We start from the raw sequence: 19,561 nt of genomic DNA, 5'->3' as shown, positions 1-19,561 counted from the left end.
CCAAGCTCTTGAGTAACATGATAGAGCCTTGCCAATCAGTTACTGTTATCACCATTTTGCAAATGAGGAAACTGATGCTGAGAATGGTTAAGTAACTCATCAAAGGCGAATTGGGCAGCTAATATGTGGCCAGACAGTATTCAAACTTATGTCTCTTCATCTCCAAGCCAGGTCTCCTCTACTCCTGAGGGAACTCGGGGCAAGCATGTTTTGTTTGTGTTCATGAGTATGTGCATGTATTGCAGGCCCTTCAGCATTTTTCTATTGTTTTTAGGAATCACTTATCCAGTATTGTTTTTGAGGGAAGGTGGACATGTGCGTGTAAGTTTGTGAGTATGTCCTTTTTGATCTAGGTGTTAAAGGTCTGCAAGGTGTGGATGCCTTCAGTTTCTCCAGTTAGTCTCTGGGTACCACTGCATACAGAAACTCCATAACGGATGGTGAGTTAGTGTGATGGTAAGCTGATAATAATGCCCAAACCTAGTTTTTTACTTTTAATTCCAACCACTTCCCTTAAAATACTTTTAGCAGAACTCTTAGCAAAGTGCAAGACTGGCGCCTCCTCGATCCCGGGTCAGTCTTCACATCTTGTGGTGATGCAAGCAGATCACGGGAGCTGGGGGAGAGGGCGAGGTGTGGCACAGATGCCAAACTTCTGGGGCCATGGAAGTGGCCACCCATCCTAGCCTCCGTACCAGGAGCTGCATCTGGATCGTCAGGATAGGTTTTGAGGAATTTTCCACCTACAGTCTTTGGTATAGCCCAGGGTTTCTCACCCTTGGCACTACTGACATGTTTTTGAGTTCCAGTTCTTTGTGGGTGAGTGGTCTGGTGCATCGTAAGATGTTTAGCTGCATCCCTGGCCCTATCCACTAGGTGCCAGCAGCACCCATGACTTAAGACAAGGAAACATGTCTCCAGACATTTCTTAAGATGTTCCCAAGTTGAGAACTACTGAAATAGCCCCTTAATGGTAGTTGTATTTGGTGTCATTTTGATACAGGAATAGAATTTTGTCAGCTCTCTCATTGGTGCTAAACCTGAACTGTATGTTGAGTAACTCAGCAGCGATTAAGTAATTCACATGCTTAGGTCTTGGAATGTGAAGTGGGCTTTCTTTACAGCTCTGTTGGAATAATGGGCAGACAGTGCAGTATAATGGTTAAAAGCATGCATGTTGGATGTAGTGGACCTTGGTTAGAAATATGGCTCAATTTCTTAGTAGCTGTGATATTGGAATAGTTACAGAGTGCCTCCATGTTTCTGTCTTTACATCTCTAAAGTGAGAGGGTAGTAGTTGCTACCTCATAGGGTTTCTATTCTTATAAGAATCAAATACCTGGTGCCTGGCAGTGTATGACTCAGAGGAAACATTGGGGGTTCAGGGAGTGACTCAGCTGACAATAGACGAATCGGAGGTCCCTGGGACTCTCAGCCGGCCAGGAATTCCCCTGGGTCAGGCTCCCACGGTGTGCCCTACTTCCCCACGTTTATTTGAGGTTGATGTTCTTCTGCACTGAAACGCAGGGCTGCAGTGTGCTCTGAACCTCCTCGGGAGTCTGGCCCAGCAGTGCTTGCCTCGGGGAAGCTGGGGGAAGGCCGTTCTTCTTATGGTCCCTGGGTTCTCATCATAGGAAGCGGCACTCAGCAGCAGGGAGTATGAGTGAAGTCCAGAGCGTTTCATGCACTTACTTGGCAGTCCACACGGGCCTGCATTTTTGATGTGAGTGATGTAAAGCTGTGAAACTCCTGTCTTCAGAGTTTGGGGAACTAATTCCTTTCTCTATCTGGACTTAGATTGAGCTGTTAGGATTCCTGACTTAATTTTTTCCAGCCTGTTCTTCTGCAGCGTTGTTTTGGAATATGTGGTGCTATTCCCTGGGGTGAGGCAAGGAAATGAACCTCTGACCTCTTTTTGCTTTACTGAGATGGTGTTTGCGTTTCTCAATCAGGCATGCAGTACTCAGTTCCTCAGATCTTGGGGCTTTTATATGGGCCTTAACGCATATCCCTTTGCTAGGGGGCTGGGGAACAGATTTTCGTTTGTGAGGAACCAACAACTTGACTTAGCTTAAATATCAACCAGGTATATGTTTGTTCAAGATTGAGGCTTGCATATCCCAAAGGAAAAGAATAGACATATCCAGAACTTTAGATGGGAGTGGAAACACTACAGAGAAGTGATTCTCATACACTTCAAAGCCTAAAATTTATGTACTTCCTACCTGTTGGAGGAATCAGTAACCTTTGATGCAATAAAATATATTGTTACACTAACCTATGAATTGGGAAATGCTTTAAATGAATTTGTATTTTATTAAACACAGCATATGACAATGAAGCAACTACCTTCATTTCAAAATGAGTAGGACTTAAATGTGAAGGATGCATTTTTATGCAGCTTATAGATGGTGCTCAGAGTACACATGGAAAGAAAGACCTTTGCTTTTTATGAGTCCGAGGCCCATCCCAATGGGATCCATTGTTGAATGTAAGTGTCCTCTTTAGATCAATACATCTGTGACTGTTTCACTTTTCATATGGATTTCAATATGAGTTGCTCATATGTGTTTTGAGGATGCTATCTTACACCTTGCCATGCCCTATGGGAGCTATTAGATGCCATTTCATTGTTGCCTCAGAGGTGGTGTCCGAATGGACGGAATCTGATGATAAGAAGTGCTCCTTCCTGTCTGTGCCATGAATTGAATTTCATGCTCATGACCTGCATGGACCAGGACCAGCTTTATTTTACTCCATGGTGGGGTTTTTTTTTTTTTTTTTTTTAATTGCAGCCTACACTGACTTCCTTTCTAATCTTTCTTTATACATTGTTGCCTTCCTCTTTTGTATTTTCAGGCTCTCTCTCAGTCTAGAGGCTACTTTCCTTCAAGGTATAAACCTCCACAAGTTCTCAATAAAATTTGTAGGTCTTGAAGTCCTGATAACCCTAATAGCTATAAACTTGCTCAAGCCATTTCCAACTTTAAATAACAAAAGTAAAAAATCCTCTGTAGGTGGAAACGTAGCAATCTCCATTATCAATGAGATTATCTTGTCTCTAAGTATCACCACCCACTAACAGGGACCAAGGCTCCTTGGGGAAGTGACTGATTTCAAATCAGGCACAGGGAAAGGTGAGTTGATACCTTGCAGGCAAAAAGCAAGGAAGTGCTCAGACCAATGAGGAAGTGTTAAGGGTGGGGGGGGGGAGAAAAAAAAAAAGGACATGGGAGCTGACTTGGTGGTACTTCTAAATTCAACAGTTTGGATATCAATAAGAAGGACAGTAATAGATGAAAATACTTTTAAAAACAAACCACATTCAAGAGTTGATAGTGATATTAAAAATACAGATGAAAAAGGGAGGATGAAGACAGGGACAAGCTCTTCTTTGTAGAAGAATGTCAGCTAGAAAAGGTAGAAGGAATGATAGAATTAGAAAGTCAACAGTTTTCAACCTCAGTGTAATAATTGATTCAGGCAGCAGTCCTCAGTGTTTGTGAAAAGTCTCTTGGCGAAAGGTTGTAGGAGAACAGGATGTTCCAATCTAAAAGCATCACTCACAGATCATTTAGAATAACAAAGAAAAAAATGGTACCTTTTCATCTGGCAGTCACTGAATGATTGAACTTACCAAAAATGGGATAATTCGGTATTTTGCCTCTCAATATGACTCAGTTAGATGTACACAACCTACCTTGTCAAAAAGCTAATCGTGGATAAACAACTGGACAAATTCAGAACATGGATCATTCTATAAAACAACAGCCCAGACTCTGTAAATAAATCAGTATCATGAAAAGGAAACAAACATGATGGGGTGGGCGGGAGCAGTTCTAGATCAAAAGAGGCCAAAGAGGAATAATGTGCTGTGTGAACTGATTGGTGGCTGGGGGCGGTAGAGGGTAGCACTATAGAAATTATTTTAGGGCACTTGTGTGAATCTGAATGCAGACTGTATATTAGATGATGTTATTGAATTGTCTTAATTTTTCTAGGTATGGTAATGGCATGGTTAACTAGGAGAATATTCTTAATCTTCAGAGATGCATATTGAAGTATTTAGGAGGGAAGGGACATGATTTTGTGCAACTTATACTCAAAATGGTTTAGTAAAAGAAATGTAGTAGAAAATTTAGTAAAAGAAATGTGTGTATATATGTGTGTATACATGTACTTTTCTGCTGGTATATGTAACTATATATGTATACAGGTGTATATATATGCATACGTATATGTATGTATCGTATGTGTGTGTATTAGTTTTGAGGGAAGGGTCCCTGGCTCAGTGCCTGACACATAGCAAATGCATAACAGTTCCTCAGACTTCTCTGCTACCCTCCTTACCTTTGCTTCTCATTCACCTCTGGGAGTTTCTCTGCCTGTCCTTAAATTGGTGTTTCTTACTCTGTTCCTGGCCATCTTCTTTTCTCATTCTCCCCATTCTTCTAAGCCAAAATCATCTTTGTTAAGAACATTGCTTAAAACTGTCATCTATAAGACACACTTTTCCTTTCATCTATCACTTATGCCTTTGGCTCCTGTTATCAAGATAGTGTTCTTGGTGTTGGGAATCCTGCCCTTTTAGGGCCCAGAGTCTGGTGGTTCTGGCCTCTGAGCAGCCTCCTCTCCCATCCGCACTGGGCACCTCCGTTTCCTGCGGTTCTGCGTCTCCCACAGCCCCGGACGCTGCGGAGCCTGGCTGCGGTACCTCCAGAGCTCCCGCTGTTGTCTTGTCATCTCTTTCACTCTCATCACATTGTACAGCAGTAACTGCCATCCGTGGGGAACTTTCCCTGGTACCAGACACAGGCAGTGGTAATTGCTCTTAAAAATACCTTTGCTTTTTAATGGACTACTTGATACTTTGAAAAGAATTTATGCAAAGAAACTAAAGCACAACAAAAAGACCACAGTGCTGACTTGAGAGCCGGAGCCTCACCAGTGCTCCAGCTTCTCCCTCCTCCCTCCTCCCTCCTCCCTGGGCTGTACCTTCCTCCACTGAGAGGGAATCCTGACCTGAATTTTGTATTTCTTATTTCCTGCCTTTAAACATAAATGGTTTTAAATCTATATGAACATAGATTCCATTATAAAAATTGTTCGTGGTTGATGGTGTATGTAGTGTTCCAGGACTTTTTTTTTTGTTTTTATCTCCAGCTCAGTATTATGTTTCTAAAGGAATTGGAAAGTTTGGAAAAGGAATTGGAAATAGTTGGAAAAGATGAAGGTTCATTCACCCTATAGCTGAGCATTTTAATTCCTAAGTATATGCCCTAGAAGTCTCTCTTCCAGAAGCATACCAAGTATGTATGAGAATATCCACGTACAAGGATGCTCATAGAAACACTGTAATGGCAAAAACGTAGAAATAGCTCAACTGATTATTAACAGGAAAAAGGGTTAAAAAAATTTAGTGAACTTTTGTGCGGCACTGAAAATGAACGAACTACAGCTATGCACTTTTAAATCCTCCAGTAGACCTCATAAGACAGAAGTAATCTCATATTATAGTGAAGGAAACTGAAATCTAGACAGCTTGAGTAACTTGCCCAAGGTGAAAGAACTAGTGTATTGTAGAACTGAGACGTGGGTCCAGGTCAGTGTCATTCTAAAGCCTTAACTACGAGGGAATATTGTTTCCTGTTGACAAGTCATATTTTTATTAGCTTGTCTGTTCTACTGCATGGAGAGAGAGCTTTGTATTTTCATCTAGCTCAGCAAATAGTTCATAGTAGAAGTTGCATGAATTTCTCATGAATGACCTAAAACATTGTTATTTTACCTAAGAAGAAAGCTGTGTAAGGGAGCTTAGTGGCGTGAACAAGTTCTGAGATGGTAACCAGAGCACCTACAATTGAAACCCACCTCTTTTCAAGCCCCCAGTGGCTGTAGCATCTTACCCGTATGTTCTTACCTTGGTTACATGCCTCCCCCTAGTAGGTGGCTAGGAGAGGCCTGGCAGATATAATGTCAGCATAACTTGGATTATTACTATCCCACGTTCCTTATCCAGGGGCCACAGTCGCTCTCCTGGTGGACAACAGAGGCCTCTCATCAGCTGTGTGGCTTTTTTGCCTATAATATGAATCCGCCCAGCCCGCAGCAGCAAAAGCGCCAGCAAGCTTTCTTCTGTCTCTCGAATGTCCCTGACTTGGTCAGCCTGTGGGGGAAGTGCAGGTATGTTTGTGTGTATGGGGTAGGGGTGTAGAGAAGGCAAAGTAGCAGATATTTGTTCCCTTTGGCAAGTAAGCCAGTACGTGTCACGAAACATTATTGTGCTGCTTAGTTTTTTGGCCCAGTGAAACAAAAATTGAAAAGAAAAGCAAAACTTAACTGCCTAGCTACCCCCTTGAGCTCTTCCTTGCCTGCCATCCAGCGCTGGACAAAGCTCTGAGCAGGTACATTCTTTTTCTCTGTCCCAGATAAATCGTGAAAGGCTTCTGTTCCTTTGTAAACTGGCGGGGGCTCTTGGCAAGGGTCTACAGACACGACCACAACCAGGTTTTGTCAAGCAGTGCGTAGGAGTAGTAGGAATACCCAGGTGAATTTGCTTTCACACTGTCACCACGGTCATGTTGACACCCACTTCTAGAAAGGTGAACCTCACTGGGGCAGAGGTGCTCGGAGGCCTGGCCTCTGTCTGTGGCGTTGTCTGTCTCTAGCATCTTACTGTGGCTGCCTCATATTGGTCTCTGTTCAAGCGTCACCTTCTCAGGGAGGCCTTCCCAGTTTACGATGCCTGACACAGCCAGGAGCGTAGGCAGCGCTCTACACCCTCTCACCATGTTTTGTTTTCTTCGGAGTGGTCTTCGTTATTTAAAGTAGTGTTTATTTTTCAATTTATTTCCTCCATCATCCCTCCACCCCGCCCCCCCCATTCCTACTACGCCGTGAAGGTAACCTTCATGAGAACAGAACTTATTTCTCTTGTTCACTGTTAAATTAGTGGCTGGCATATAGTAGATGTTCAATAGATATTTACTGAATTTATGAATGAATCTATCTGTACAGCTTTGGTCAAATTAAGGATTTGATTTGCTTAACTGTCAAATGATGAGTCTGTTCAGGACCTCAGAGTTTCACAGTTTCTATGTGCGTAATAGGTTAAAATGTATAGATATCTTTTAAATTTGTTGGTGCATAAAGTTGGATTCACCATAGTCTTATATAACCATATGGCGTATTCTTAGCACGCAAGGTTCATGCAAGGTTGACTCTAAAATTTTTATTTTGTTATTCTTTTTTTTTTTTTTTTTTTTTTGCGGTACGCGGGCCTCTCACTGCTGTGGGCCCTCCCGCTGCGGAGCACAGGCTCCTGACGCGCAGGCTCAGCGGCCATGGCTCACGGGCCCAGCCGCTCCGCGGCATGTGGGATCCTCCCAGACAGGGGCACGAACCCGTGTCCCCTGCATCGGCAGGCGGACCCCCAACCACTGTGCCACCAGGGAGGCCCCTATTTTGTTATTCTTAATTACGTTAATAATCTCCCTCAAACTCAATAACCAAAACAAAAGCCAAGACTTTGACAATTACGAGCTGCATGTAACTGAATTCTCTTTCTTCCCACATGCCGTCTCTCTGGCCACCATGCACCCTGAACCCCATTTTTTTCATTCTCTCGCGGTTTTAGGTTGTTTTGTTACATCTGTATGTATTCCTAAAAGTGTGTTGTTGTATGTCTATGTGTGTATGAAATTGTGATTTTAGAAGAAACATATGTAATCATTTAGTGATTTCGATCATCTAGATTTAGATACCACATGTTGTCCGTGCTGGTGAGCATTGTTGCCGTAATTCATGTGTTTTGGTGACTGTAAACATTCCATCGTCTGACCATGCCATGGTTCATTCATTCAGTTTCCTATGTTTGGGATGTTTCCAGGTTTTTGCCCTTCTGAACCATGCCAAGGTACATATCCTTGACGTCTCTTGATGAACATGTGAAAGAGTGTCTTGTGTGTATAAATAGAGGATTTAAGTTGCTGGATCATAGGTATATGAATGTTAAACTATAGGAAATAATGCCAAACTATTTTCCAGAGTGGTTGCAAATCCTCTGTGGGTACACATCTTCTTCAACGTTTCCTATTCTCGGATATAAAATTTTTTGCTTATGAAATGTTACTACATTGTGGTCCTGATTTACATTTCCATGATCACAGTGATATGGGCATCTCTTCATATGCTAATTGGTTATTTCCATGAAATAAATGTCTAGTCATATCTATTGCTCATTGTTCTTTTGGGTTGTTTGTACTATTATTGATTTGTAGAAATCCTTCAAATATTGTTGATACCTGCTTTGTTGGGTATATGTATGGTGAATAGCATCTCCCAGATTGTAACTTGTCCATTTTCCTTTAAAAGTATATTTTGATAAACAAGTTATTAATTTTAGTATATTCAAATTATCAATTTTTCCCCCCCGAATCAGTGCTTTTTTGTATCAAAAGAAAATTTTCCTATGTCAAAGTCTCAACTGAGGTGGCTTCTGGTTATATTGGAGACACTGAAGAAAGGACCCTGTAACAGGGTTTGGCTTTAAATATAACAGAACTATAAAATAGCTAAATGCAAATTTTGCTCAACAGACCTGCATCCTGCCCGTGCTAGAAACAGCATTCAGGTAGTGGCTCCAACTTTGCCTTTCTTTTTTATTTTTTAACATCTTTATTGGAGTATAATTCCCTTACATTATTGTGTTAGTTTCTGCTGTATAACAAAGTGAATCAGCTATACATATACATATATCCCCATATGCCCTCCCTCTTGCGTCTCCCTCACACCCTCCCTATCCCACCCCTCTAGGTGGTCACAAAGCACCAAGCTGATCTCCTTGTGCTATGCGGCTGCTTCCCACTAGCTATCCATTTAAATTTGGTAGTGTATATATGTCCATGCCACTCTGTCGCTTCATCCCAGCTTACCCTTCCCCTTCCCTGTGTCCTCAAGTCCGTTCTCTACATCTGTGTCTTTATTCCTGTCCTGCCCCTAGGTTCTTCAGGACCACTTTTTTTTTTTTTTTTTTTGCGGTACGCGGGCCTCTCACTGCTGTGGCCTCTCCCGTTGCGGAGCACAGGCTCTGGACGTGCAGGCTCGGCGGCCATGGCTCACGGGCCCAGCCGCTCTGCGGCATGTGGGATCTTCCCGAACCGGGGCACGAACCCGCGTCCCCTGCGTCGGCAGGCGGACTCTCAACCACTGCGCCACCAGGGAAGCCCCAGGACCACTTTTAAGATAACGGTTCTTACAATATGGTCTGTGGAACCATGGAGTCCTTGACACTCTTTCAGGGGGACCATGAGGTCAGCCCATTTTCAGAAGAATACTAACATGTTGTTTGCCTTTTTCACTCACTGTGCTGACATCTGTAGTATTGGTGCAGAAGCCACAATGTGTAAAACAAACCTGCTGGTACTTCAGCACAAATGAAGGCCATGTACCCAACTGTCTGTCCTGTAGTCATTGCCTACCTTACATCCATGCAATCTTAGTAAACAAACAAAAAAACAACACAAAAAATAAAAAACTAAGTTAACTTTACAGTGACTGTGTTGAAGTAATACATATTGTCCATTTGATTAAAGTGTGTGTCTTAAATATTTCACGTGACATTATAGGAATGGCTCACAAAGCACTTCTGTATATGATGGTTGTCTAGAGGAACAACACTTGAGTAAGTTGCGAGCTGAATTAGATGCTTTCTTCGTGGAATGCACGTAAACTATGGCAGTTCATACTTGAGTATTTGGCAGACATTTTCTCAAAATTGAATGCACTGAGCCTTCAAGTCAAGGAAGACAAATAGCATTACTTTCCAGTACTTACAATGAAATCAGTGCCACTATCAATACTATTTTTGACACTACCTAATGAAAAGTATCTATACGTCAACATTCTGGATGAATTTTGGTACCTCTTCAAATGACCAAGGATTATATGATATAAAATCTAGCAGGGGTAAAAGATTTATTCCAAGACCAAGTTACGCTAAAGGATTTTAATATAACAGAAATATTCATTGATATGAATTTAGTTTCTACTGTGCAAACAGCCTTTAAGAAACTGCCACTTTTTGAGTTTTGGTGTGGTACCAAAGAAGAAAATCCAGAAGGCTATGAAAATACTTCTTCCTTGTCCTGTTACATATCTGTGTGAAACTAGATTTTCTTCTGTTTACTTTAACTAAAAGTACATTTTGAAACTGATCCAATGCAGAAGTGGATATGAGAATTTAACTGTCTTAGGCCAGATGTTAAAGAGATAAGCAAAAATGTAGGATCGGGGCTTCCCTGGTGGCGCAGTGGTTGAGAGTCCGCCTGTCGATGAAGGGGACACGGGTTCGTGCCCCGGTCAGGGAAGATCCCGCATGCCGCGGAGCGGCTGGGCCCGTGAGCCATGGCCGCTGAGCCTGTGCGTCCGGAGCCTGTACTCCGCAACGGGAGAGGCCACAACAGTGAGAGGCCCGCGTACCGCAAAAGGAAAAAAAAAAAGTAGGATAATGCCACTTTTCTAACTAAAACTTTTGGAGGGAAATATAATTATTTTTCATAGAAGTGTATTATTCATGTTAACATTTGATGCTATTTTTAAAGCGAATTAAATATTTTTTGAATTTCAGAATTTAAATTTCTAATATAGTAAAGATTGCTAGGTATGACAACATGAAAGCTCTTTGGGCTTCTCAGTAGTGTTCAAGGGATCATGAGACCGGAAGTTTGACAATTCTTGGCTAAAATATATTTTGCTCTATTTTCTAATAAGGTTTTTTGGGGGTTAGTTTGCTTATTTTAATATGTCAGCTCTTAATCTGTACAATATGTGGCCTGTCTGTAAATACCAAAAAAAAAAAAAAAAAGACACCAGACCTTTATGAAGAGTGATGAAATGAAAAATGTGTATAACTTCCATCTCTCATTGTAACTCCTACACATCAGATATCTTTATTTTTTTTTAAGTTTTTGGTAAGGTTGTCTATTTGGTTATCCATCCATCCACCAAACATATGAATTAAGCAAATAATACCTCTCATGTCTTCCTCCCACCCCTTTCTGTATGGGACCACGACCTGTGGGGCTCACGGGCCCTGACCCAGATCTCCACGCTTCCTAGTTGTCAGGCCTACTGTTCTGGCCTGGAGGGACCGGCCTCTTTGTTTACAGTGGTCACTGATGGTTAGTTAGTTGGCACTCAGTAGACATGTTGACAGGTACTCACTACTTGGGTACTGACATGGTGCCCGGTTTTCTGTTGGAATGACAGGAGGTAAATTGGGAGAAGTATTCATTTCCCCTTATTTTGTGAGTTCTTTGGCTCCATGTGTGTCAGAATCAACTCAAGAAACTTCCTATGGGATTTTACTCTTGCCGGTACTACCTCTAACTTAATAAGTTACTGGCAAGGAAGAGTGAGGAATTCCATTTTTACTGAGTAACTCTTAAGGTGCCGGGTATTAGCATGTCTCAGTTAATATCTTTTTTTTTTTTTTTTTTTTTTGCGGTACGCGGGCCTCTCCCGTTGCGGAGCACAGGCTCCGGACGCGCAGGCTCAGCGGCCATGGCTTAAGGGCCCAGCCGCTCCGCGGCATGTGGGATCTTCCCAGACCGGGGCATGAACCCATGTCCCCTGCATCGGCAGGCGGACTCTCAACCACTGCGCCACCAGGGAAGCCCAGTTAATATCTTAGTAGCTCTTTGGGGTGACAGATGGAACAGAGGTAGATCAAAGAGGCAAAGGAGCTAAAAAACAAAACAAAAGGTAGCTCAAGCTCACGGTAGATTCAAATTCAGCTGCTTGTCTGCAAAGTGCCTGCTTTTTCGACGAGGTAAAATTGCCTCTCTAAAAACTTGCGTCCCGATAATATTGACTGTTTCATACAGTGTGATTACTGCCATTATTGTGTGAGTGCCTAGTTAAGGGGCAGAGCAGTCCTGCACACTCTTGCATCTTCAGCTTTTATTTGTGTATAAGTCATAATTTTTATTGGACACATTTATCTCCTTAGGTCAGAGACAGATGGGGTAGGTGAAAGGGCATTGGATTTGAGGCCAGATGACTTTTTCCTTTAAATTCAATCCTTGGTCTTTATTAGCTGTGTTATCCTATTTGCGTCACTGAACCTCTCTGGACCCCAGTTTCCTAATCAGTAAAACAAAGGAAATGATAGAAGTTCTTTCCCAGTGTAATTTGGCTGCTGGAAACACCCAGTTTTGATAACAGAATCTGTGCAAAGCCTTTAAAAGCAGAGGAGTACCTATGGGGATAATTAGACGTACTAGGTAGGTCTCACTAGCATATAAAAATTATGTAAATTATTATTATTGATGTTTCCCTTGCCCTTCGACTTCTGGGGCTACCTTTTAAGACTGTTTTCCTTTTTATTAGGATGAGTCATAAAATTGCTGATATTTGACTATTTTTTATCTGCAGAAAATGTCCATTTCATACGGTTAGGTTAATGCTGATACATTTTAAATAGTTTTTAGTAAAATTACACATGAACAGTCAAAATAAAATCTATTGTACCAGAGGGCACAGGGCAAAAAGTAAAGAAGGCTTAGATCTTGGTTATGTTTTACAAACCAAAGTTTTACTCTGGATTTTTCTTTCTCACGCTATCTGATGGCACGTGTGAATCCCTAGTAGCCAGTGAAACGTTTTGTGTTGAAGAAGCACTGAAGGCCGTGAAGCATCTTCCCCAGAATGGGTGGGTCTGATACCGAGAGTTGGACTGAATGGAGGAAACAGGAGTTAGTTGCAAATGCCAGTCTCTTCATTTTAATTATGTTAAGTGTGAGATCTACCTATATGTCTAAATGTCTACACTGTGTATAAATAGATAGATTTTCTCCTGTGAATGCTTTCTTTAAGCGGGGAGAACTGGCAGGGAGGTGGTAGGTATAAAAATGAATGAGAGAAGACTTAAGAGGTTGCTGTTTCTCCATTTAGAGAGTAATTTATTAAGAAGGACGTCACAACTTATAACAAATACTAAATTTAGTGATTTTTAAAATTTTCGTTGGCAGAGGGAGGGAGCTGTTTGTCGTTGGTCAATTATGCTCTAAACCTCCGCCTGCTTTCAGTTGCTTTCAGTTGTAAATTCTTACAATTTCTCCAGTAAATGGGGCTCTTTAAAGAAAGATTTTCTTTTTGGCTGGGAAATAAACTGGAATGGATTCTAAGCACAAATTAAGTTTTACAATTATCTATTAGTTTAGCACAAATTAGGTTTTAAAATTATCTATTAGTTTAGGTTCTATGGAATTTACTACTCAAATTTCTAGAAAAACAAGCAATAGAAGTTCCACAGGTTACCTCCCTTGTCCCTGCCATCCACAAATTAAACTAAAAATGCTACCAATGATTGACATTTAAGTGTTACATGAAATCTCAGAGGAAGAAATCAGAAGTTAAGAATCAAGAACATGAAAATCAAAACTTATAAGACATTAATAAAAGCTAGAACAGCACCTATAAGGCTTATTTAATTCCTGTTTTTTCCTTTGAAAATCAATTGTGACTCACCGTTAAATCCACACCGGTAGCCCAGGCATTTACCATTTCAGAGAAGATTTAAAATGCTTCCTCTCATGAAGTGTTTCACTTTGGTTTCAGTTTTTAGTGAGGTTGTGTCCTTTTGTGCCGTTAAACCAAACCTTCTGTTTTTCCCTCCAGCATTTTAGTTCTTAATTGGACTCCCTCAGCTCTGAGGATTACATCATAACCCAGCTGTATTTATGCCCTTTACCATATCCCAAACTGATTTTAACTCACTATCCACATACACACAACACTGTCTTATATTCTACAAGCAGTACGATTACAAATTGTTTAAAATAGGAATTTCCGAAAGCCTATGCATGAACTCATGAAAGAAAATTGTGCTTCATGAAATTAAAAAGAACATTTACAGAGAAAAGGTAATTGGACTTAGTTTAGTCTTTGAACCTGGAAAAGTCACATCTCACCTGCAAATCTGTCACTCTGTTCATTCAGAAAAAGAATTTAGGACACTACGAGCACAACAAGCCGTTTTACAGTGGAATCACAAATATTTAAATCTTTAAATAAACCCTGCATTGGATGGGCTTTTCTTACTTACCAATTTATCCAGTCTCTTATGGTCTCTGAAGGCAAGACTGGATCAGCAACTGAGCGTAACATCTGATGTTGAGGGAAATCTACTTTGCTTTCTGCCTAGACTGCTGGTGTTGACCAGTGGGAAATGCTGCATTAGCTCTCAAACCAAAACATTTAAAGTGCTCTATGAAATGTTGACATCTCGCCAAAGGCTTGAATGTCAAGTACCACAGATGTCCAGTCCTCTTTGGAGCCCAGCTGTACTCTGTGCTTCTGTGAATTGAATCTGATTTGTGCTTAGGGTGACAAATGATCCAGCCTTGACCAAATAGTAGCTGGTATGAAACTGGGTACCAAGAGAGAGGAGAGAGCGACCCGGTAAGCGAGAGCTCCAGCCAGCAGGAGGCTGGATCTTTCCCATGCCTGGCCATGACCTCTGCCTGTGACACTGTTGTAAGAATAGCTCCTGTATTTATTGGGAAGTATTTTCAAGTTGTAATTCACACGGCTTCACCAACTCCTTGAAAACCGTTGGAAAACCAGAAAAAATAGTTGAGAGTCAACCAGACCAGAACATTTCTCACTTTCAGGGGAAGGAGTGGGGAGGCTGTGTAAGTAACATGTTCACCGGAGTGTCTTGACCAGCAGAGGGCAAGATCATTATCAAATGAGATGAGAGATTCAAAGGACCCCAAAGCTCTCTCATTTGGACTTGGGTGATTTTCCTCTCTAGCCTCACCCTGTTCTGGGTGTGGGGGGAGGACAGACACGTGATGCCTGCTGGTGCCCGGCCTACTCCAGGTGTTATCCTCACATATTCCCAACCTGGATTTCGTGCTGTTGGGTCTCCTAATCTTTCTTCAGGTTTCCCTCTCCTCTTAAATTTGGTTTTGGAGCGCCCTGTTTGACCCTAATTTCTGGATTGTTTGCTTATTTAACAAATTGTTGCTGGGATCCTTTACTTTTCTTACATAGTTCTCTGGATTAATGCAGTCACAATGCATCTCTTGGAGGAAGAGCCCAAGTCTCCCATACTCTGTCTACTTTATTTATTTATTTATTTTGGGGGGCATGTTTGGATAATTTTTTTTCATTGGAGTATAATTGCTTTACAATGGTGTGTTAGTTTCTGCTTTATAACAAAGTGAATCAGTTATACGTATACATATGTTCCCATATCTCTTCCCTCTTGCGTATCCCTCCCTCCCACCCTCCCTATCCCACCCCTCCAGGCGGTCACAAAGCACCGAGCTGATCTCCCTGTGCTATGCGGCTGCTTCCCACTAGCGATCCATTTTACGTTTGGTAGTGTATATATGTCCATGCCACTCTCTCACTTTGTCCCAGCTTACCCTTCCCCTTCCCCGTATCCTCAAGTCCATTCTCTAGTAGGTCTGCGTCTTTATTCCCATCTTGCCCTTAGGTTCTTCTGACAATTTTTTTTTTCTATTTTTAGATTCCATATATATGAGTTAGCATAAGGTATTTGTTTTTCTCTTTCCAACTTCACTCAGTATGACAGATTCTAGGTCCAGCCACCTCACTACAAATGACTCAATTTCGTTTCCTTTTATGGCTGAGTAATATTCCATTGTATATGTGTGCCACATCTGCTTTAGCCATTCATCTGTAATGGACACTTAGGTTGCTTCCATGTCCTGGCTATTGTAAATAGAGCTGCAGTGAACATCGTGGTACATGACTCTTTTTGAATTATAGTTTCCTCAGGGTGTACGCCCAGTAGTGGGGTTGCTGGGTCGTATGGTAGTTCTATTTTTAGTTTTTTAAGGAACCTCCATACTGTTCTCCAGAGTGGCTGTATCAACTTACATTCCCACCATCAGTTCAAGAGGGTTCCCTTTTCTCCACACCCTCTCCAGAATTTATTGTTTGTAGATTTTTGATGATGGCCATTCTGACCAGTGTGAGATAATATCTCATTGTAGTTTTGATTTGCATTTCTCTAATGATTAGTGATGTTGAGCATTCTTTCATGTGTTTGTTGGCAATCTGTATATCTTCTTTGGAGAAATGTCTATTGAGGTCTTCTGCCCATTTTTGGATTGGGTTGTTTGTTTTTTTGATATTGAGCTGCATGAGCTGCTTGTAAACTTTGGAGATTAATCCTTTGTCAGTTGCTTCATTTGCAAATATTTTCTCCCATTCTGAGGGTTGTCTTTTCGTATTGTTTATGGCTTCCTTTGCTGTGCAAAAGCTTTGAAGTTTCATTAGGTCCCATTTGTTTATTTTTGTTTTTATTTCCATTTCTGTAGGAGGTGGGTCAAAAAGGATCTTGCTGTGATTTATGTCATAGAGTGTTCTGCCTACGTTTTCCTCTAACAGTTTGATAGTGTCTGGCCTTACATTTAGGTCTTTAATCCATTTTGAGTTTGTTTTTGTGTATGGTGTTAGGGAGTGTTCTAATTTCATTCTTTTACATGCAGCTATACAGTTTTCCCAGCACCACTTACTGAAGAGGCTTGTCTTTTCTCCACTGTATATTCTTGCCTCCTTTATCAAAGATAAGGTGACCATATGTGCATGGGTTTATCTCTGGGCTTTCTATCCTGTTCCACTGATCTATATTTCTGTTTTTGTGCCAGTACCATACTGTGTTGATTACTGTAGATTTGTAGTGTAGTCTGAAGTCAGGGAGCCTGATTCCTCCAGCTCCGTTTTTTGTTCTCAAGATTGCTTTGGCTATTCGGGGTCTTTTGTGTTTCCATACAAATTGTGAAATTTTTTGTTCTAGTTCTGTGAAAAATGCCAGTGGTAGTTTGATTGCATTGAATCTGTAGATTGCTTTGGGTAGTAGAGTCATTTTCACAATGTTGATTCTTCCAATCCAACACATGGTATATCTCTCCATCTGTTTGTATCATCTCTAATTTCTTTCATCAGTGTCTTTTAATTTTCTGCATAGAGGTCTTTTTGTCTCCTTAGGTAGGTTTATTCCTAAGTATTTTATTCTTTTTCTTGCAGTGGTAAATGGGAGTGTTTCCTTAATTTCTCTTTCAGATTTTTCATCATTAGTGTATAGGAATGCAGGAGATTTCTGTGCATTAATTTTGTATCCTGCTACTTTACCAAATTCATTGATTAGCTCTAGTAGTTTTCTGGTAGCATCTTTAGGATTCTCTATGTATAGTATCATGTCGTCTGCAAAGAGTGACAGCTTTACTTCTTCTTTTCCGATTTGGATTCCTTTTATTTCTTTTTCTTCTCTGATTGCTGTGGCTAAAACTTCCAAAACTATGTTGAATAATAGTGGTGAGAGTGGGCAACCTTGTCTTGTTCCTTATCTTAGTGGAAATGGTTTCAATTTCTCACCTTTGAGAACAATTTTGGCTGTGGGTTTGTCATATATGGCCTTTATTATGTGGAGGTAAATTCCCTGTATGCCTACTTTCTGGAGGGTTTTTATCAAAAATGGGTGTTGAATTTTGTTGAAAGCTTTCTCTGCATCTTTTGAGATGACCATATGGTTTTTCTCCTTAAATTTGTTAATACGGTGTATCACATTGATTGATTTGCGTATATTGAAGAATCCTTGCATTCCTGGAATAAACCCCACTTGATGATATTGTATGATCCTTTTAATGTGCTGTTGGATTCTGTTTGCTAGTATTTTGTTGAGGATTTTTGCATCTATGTTCATCACTGATATTGGCCTGTAGTTTTCTTTCTTTGTGACATCCTTGTCTCGTTTTGGTGTCAAGGTGATGGTGGCCTTGTAGAATGAATTTGGGAGTGTTCCTCTCTCTCCTATATTTTGGAAGAGTTTGAGAAGGATAGGTGTTAGCTCTTCTCTAATTGTTTGATAGAATTCGCCTGTGAAGCCATCTGGTCCTGGGCTTTTGTTTGTTGGAAGATTTTTAATCACACTTTCAATTTCAGTGCTTGTGTTTGGTCTGTTCATATTTTCTATTTCTTCCTGATTCAGTCTTGGCAGGTTGTGCCTTTCTAAGAATTTGTCCATTTCTTCCAGGTTGTCCATTTTATTGGCATAGAGTTACTTGTAGTAATCTCTCATGATCTTTTGTATTTCTGCAGTGTCAGTTGTTACTTCTTTTTCATTTCTAATTCTATTGATTTGAGTCTTCTCCCTTTTATTCTTGATAAGTCTGGCTAATGGTTTATCAATTTTGTTTATCTTCTCAAAGAACCAGCTTTTAGTTTTATTGATTTTTGCTATCGTTTCCTTCATTTCTTTTTCATTTATTTCTGATCTGATTTTTATGATTTCTTTCCTTCTGCTAACTTTGGGGTTTTTTTGTTCTTCTTTCTCTAATTGCTTTAGGTGCAAGGTTAGGTTGTTTATTCGAGATGTTTCCTGTTTCTTAAGGTGGGCTTGTATTGCTATAAACTTCCCTCTTGGAACTGCTTTTGCTGCATCCCATAGGTTTTGGGTCATCGTGTCTCCCTTGTCATTTGTTTCTAGGTATTTTTTAATTTCCTCTTTGATTTCTTCAGTGATCACTTCGTTATTAAGTAGTGTATTGTTTAGCCTCCATGTGTTTGTATTTTTTACAGATCTTTTCCTGTAATTGATATCTAGTCTCATGGCATTGTGGTCGGAAAAGATACTTGATACAATTTCAATTTTCTTAAATTTACCAAGGCTTGATTTGTGACCTAAGATATGATCTATCCTGGAGAATGTTCCATGAGCACTTGAGAAGAAAGTGTATTATGCTGTTTTTGGATGGAATGTCCTGTAAATATCAATTAAGTCCATCTTGTTTAATGTATCATTTAAAGCTTGTGTTTCCTTATTTATTTTCATTTTGGATGATCTGTCCATTGGTGAAAGTGGGGTGTTAAAGTCCCCTAGTATGACTGTGTTACTGTCGATTTCCCCTTTTATGGCTGTTGGTATTTGCCTTATGTATTGAGGTGCTCCTTTGTTGGGTGCATAAATATTTACAATTGTTATATCTTCTTCTTGGATCGATCCCTTGATCATTATGTAGTGTCCTTCTTTGTGTCTTGTAATAGTCTTTGTTTTAAAGTCCGTTTTTTCTGATACGTGAATTGCTACTCCAGCTTTCTTTTGCTTTCCATTAGCATGGAGTATCTTTTTCCATCCCCTCACCTTTAGTTTGTATGTGTCCCTATGTCTGAAGTGAGTCTCTTGTAGACAGCATATATATGGGTGTTGTTTTTGTATCCATTCAGCCAGTCTTTGTCTTTTGGTTGGAGCATTTCATTCATTTACATTTAAGGTATTTATTGATATGTATGTTCCTGTTACCATTTTCTTAATTGTTTGCTATTTGTAGGTCTTTTCCTTCTCTTGTGTTTCCTGCCTAGAGAAGTTCCTTTAGCATTTGTTGTAAAGCTGGTTTGGTGGTGCTGAATTCTCTTAGCTTCTGCTTGTCTGTAAAGGTTTTAATTTCTCCATCGAATCTGAATGAGATCCTTGCTGGGTAGAGTAATCTTGGTTTTAGGTTTTTCCCCTTCATCACTTTAAATA

At 40.5% G+C, this 19,561-nt stretch overlaps 2 protein-coding genes across 6 annotated transcripts in view; one reads left to right on the top strand and one right to left on the bottom strand.

Annotated features, from left to right (window-relative positions):
* Positions 1-19,561, top strand: part of MED12L (mediator complex subunit 12L) — a 330,953-nt gene that overhangs the window by 129,709 nt on the left and 181,683 nt on the right. The gene's annotated exons all lie outside the window — the stretch shown is intronic.
* The window catches only part of P2RY14 (purinergic receptor P2Y14), a 59,595-nt gene that overhangs the window by 9,954 nt on the left and 30,080 nt on the right, over positions 1-19,561 (bottom strand). Inside the window, exon 1 of one of the 2 annotated variants that reach the window (XM_079921182.1) lies at positions 14,108-14,922. The exons of the other annotated variant lie outside the window; for it this stretch is intronic. The gene's annotated coding sequence lies outside the window, so the exon portion shown is untranslated. Of the gene's footprint in view, positions 1-14,107; positions 14,923-19,561 lie in introns of those variants that run through there. 2 annotated transcript variants of the gene reach the window in all.

Source organism: Stenella coeruleoalba (genome assembly GCF_951394435.1).
Source record: "Stenella coeruleoalba genome assembly, chromosome: 5".
Classification (NCBI taxonomy): Eukaryota; Metazoa; Chordata; class Mammalia; order Artiodactyla; family Delphinidae; genus Stenella; species Stenella coeruleoalba.
Note: the sequence above shows the minus strand (reverse complement) of the source record. Positions and strands in the feature narration are given on the sequence as shown.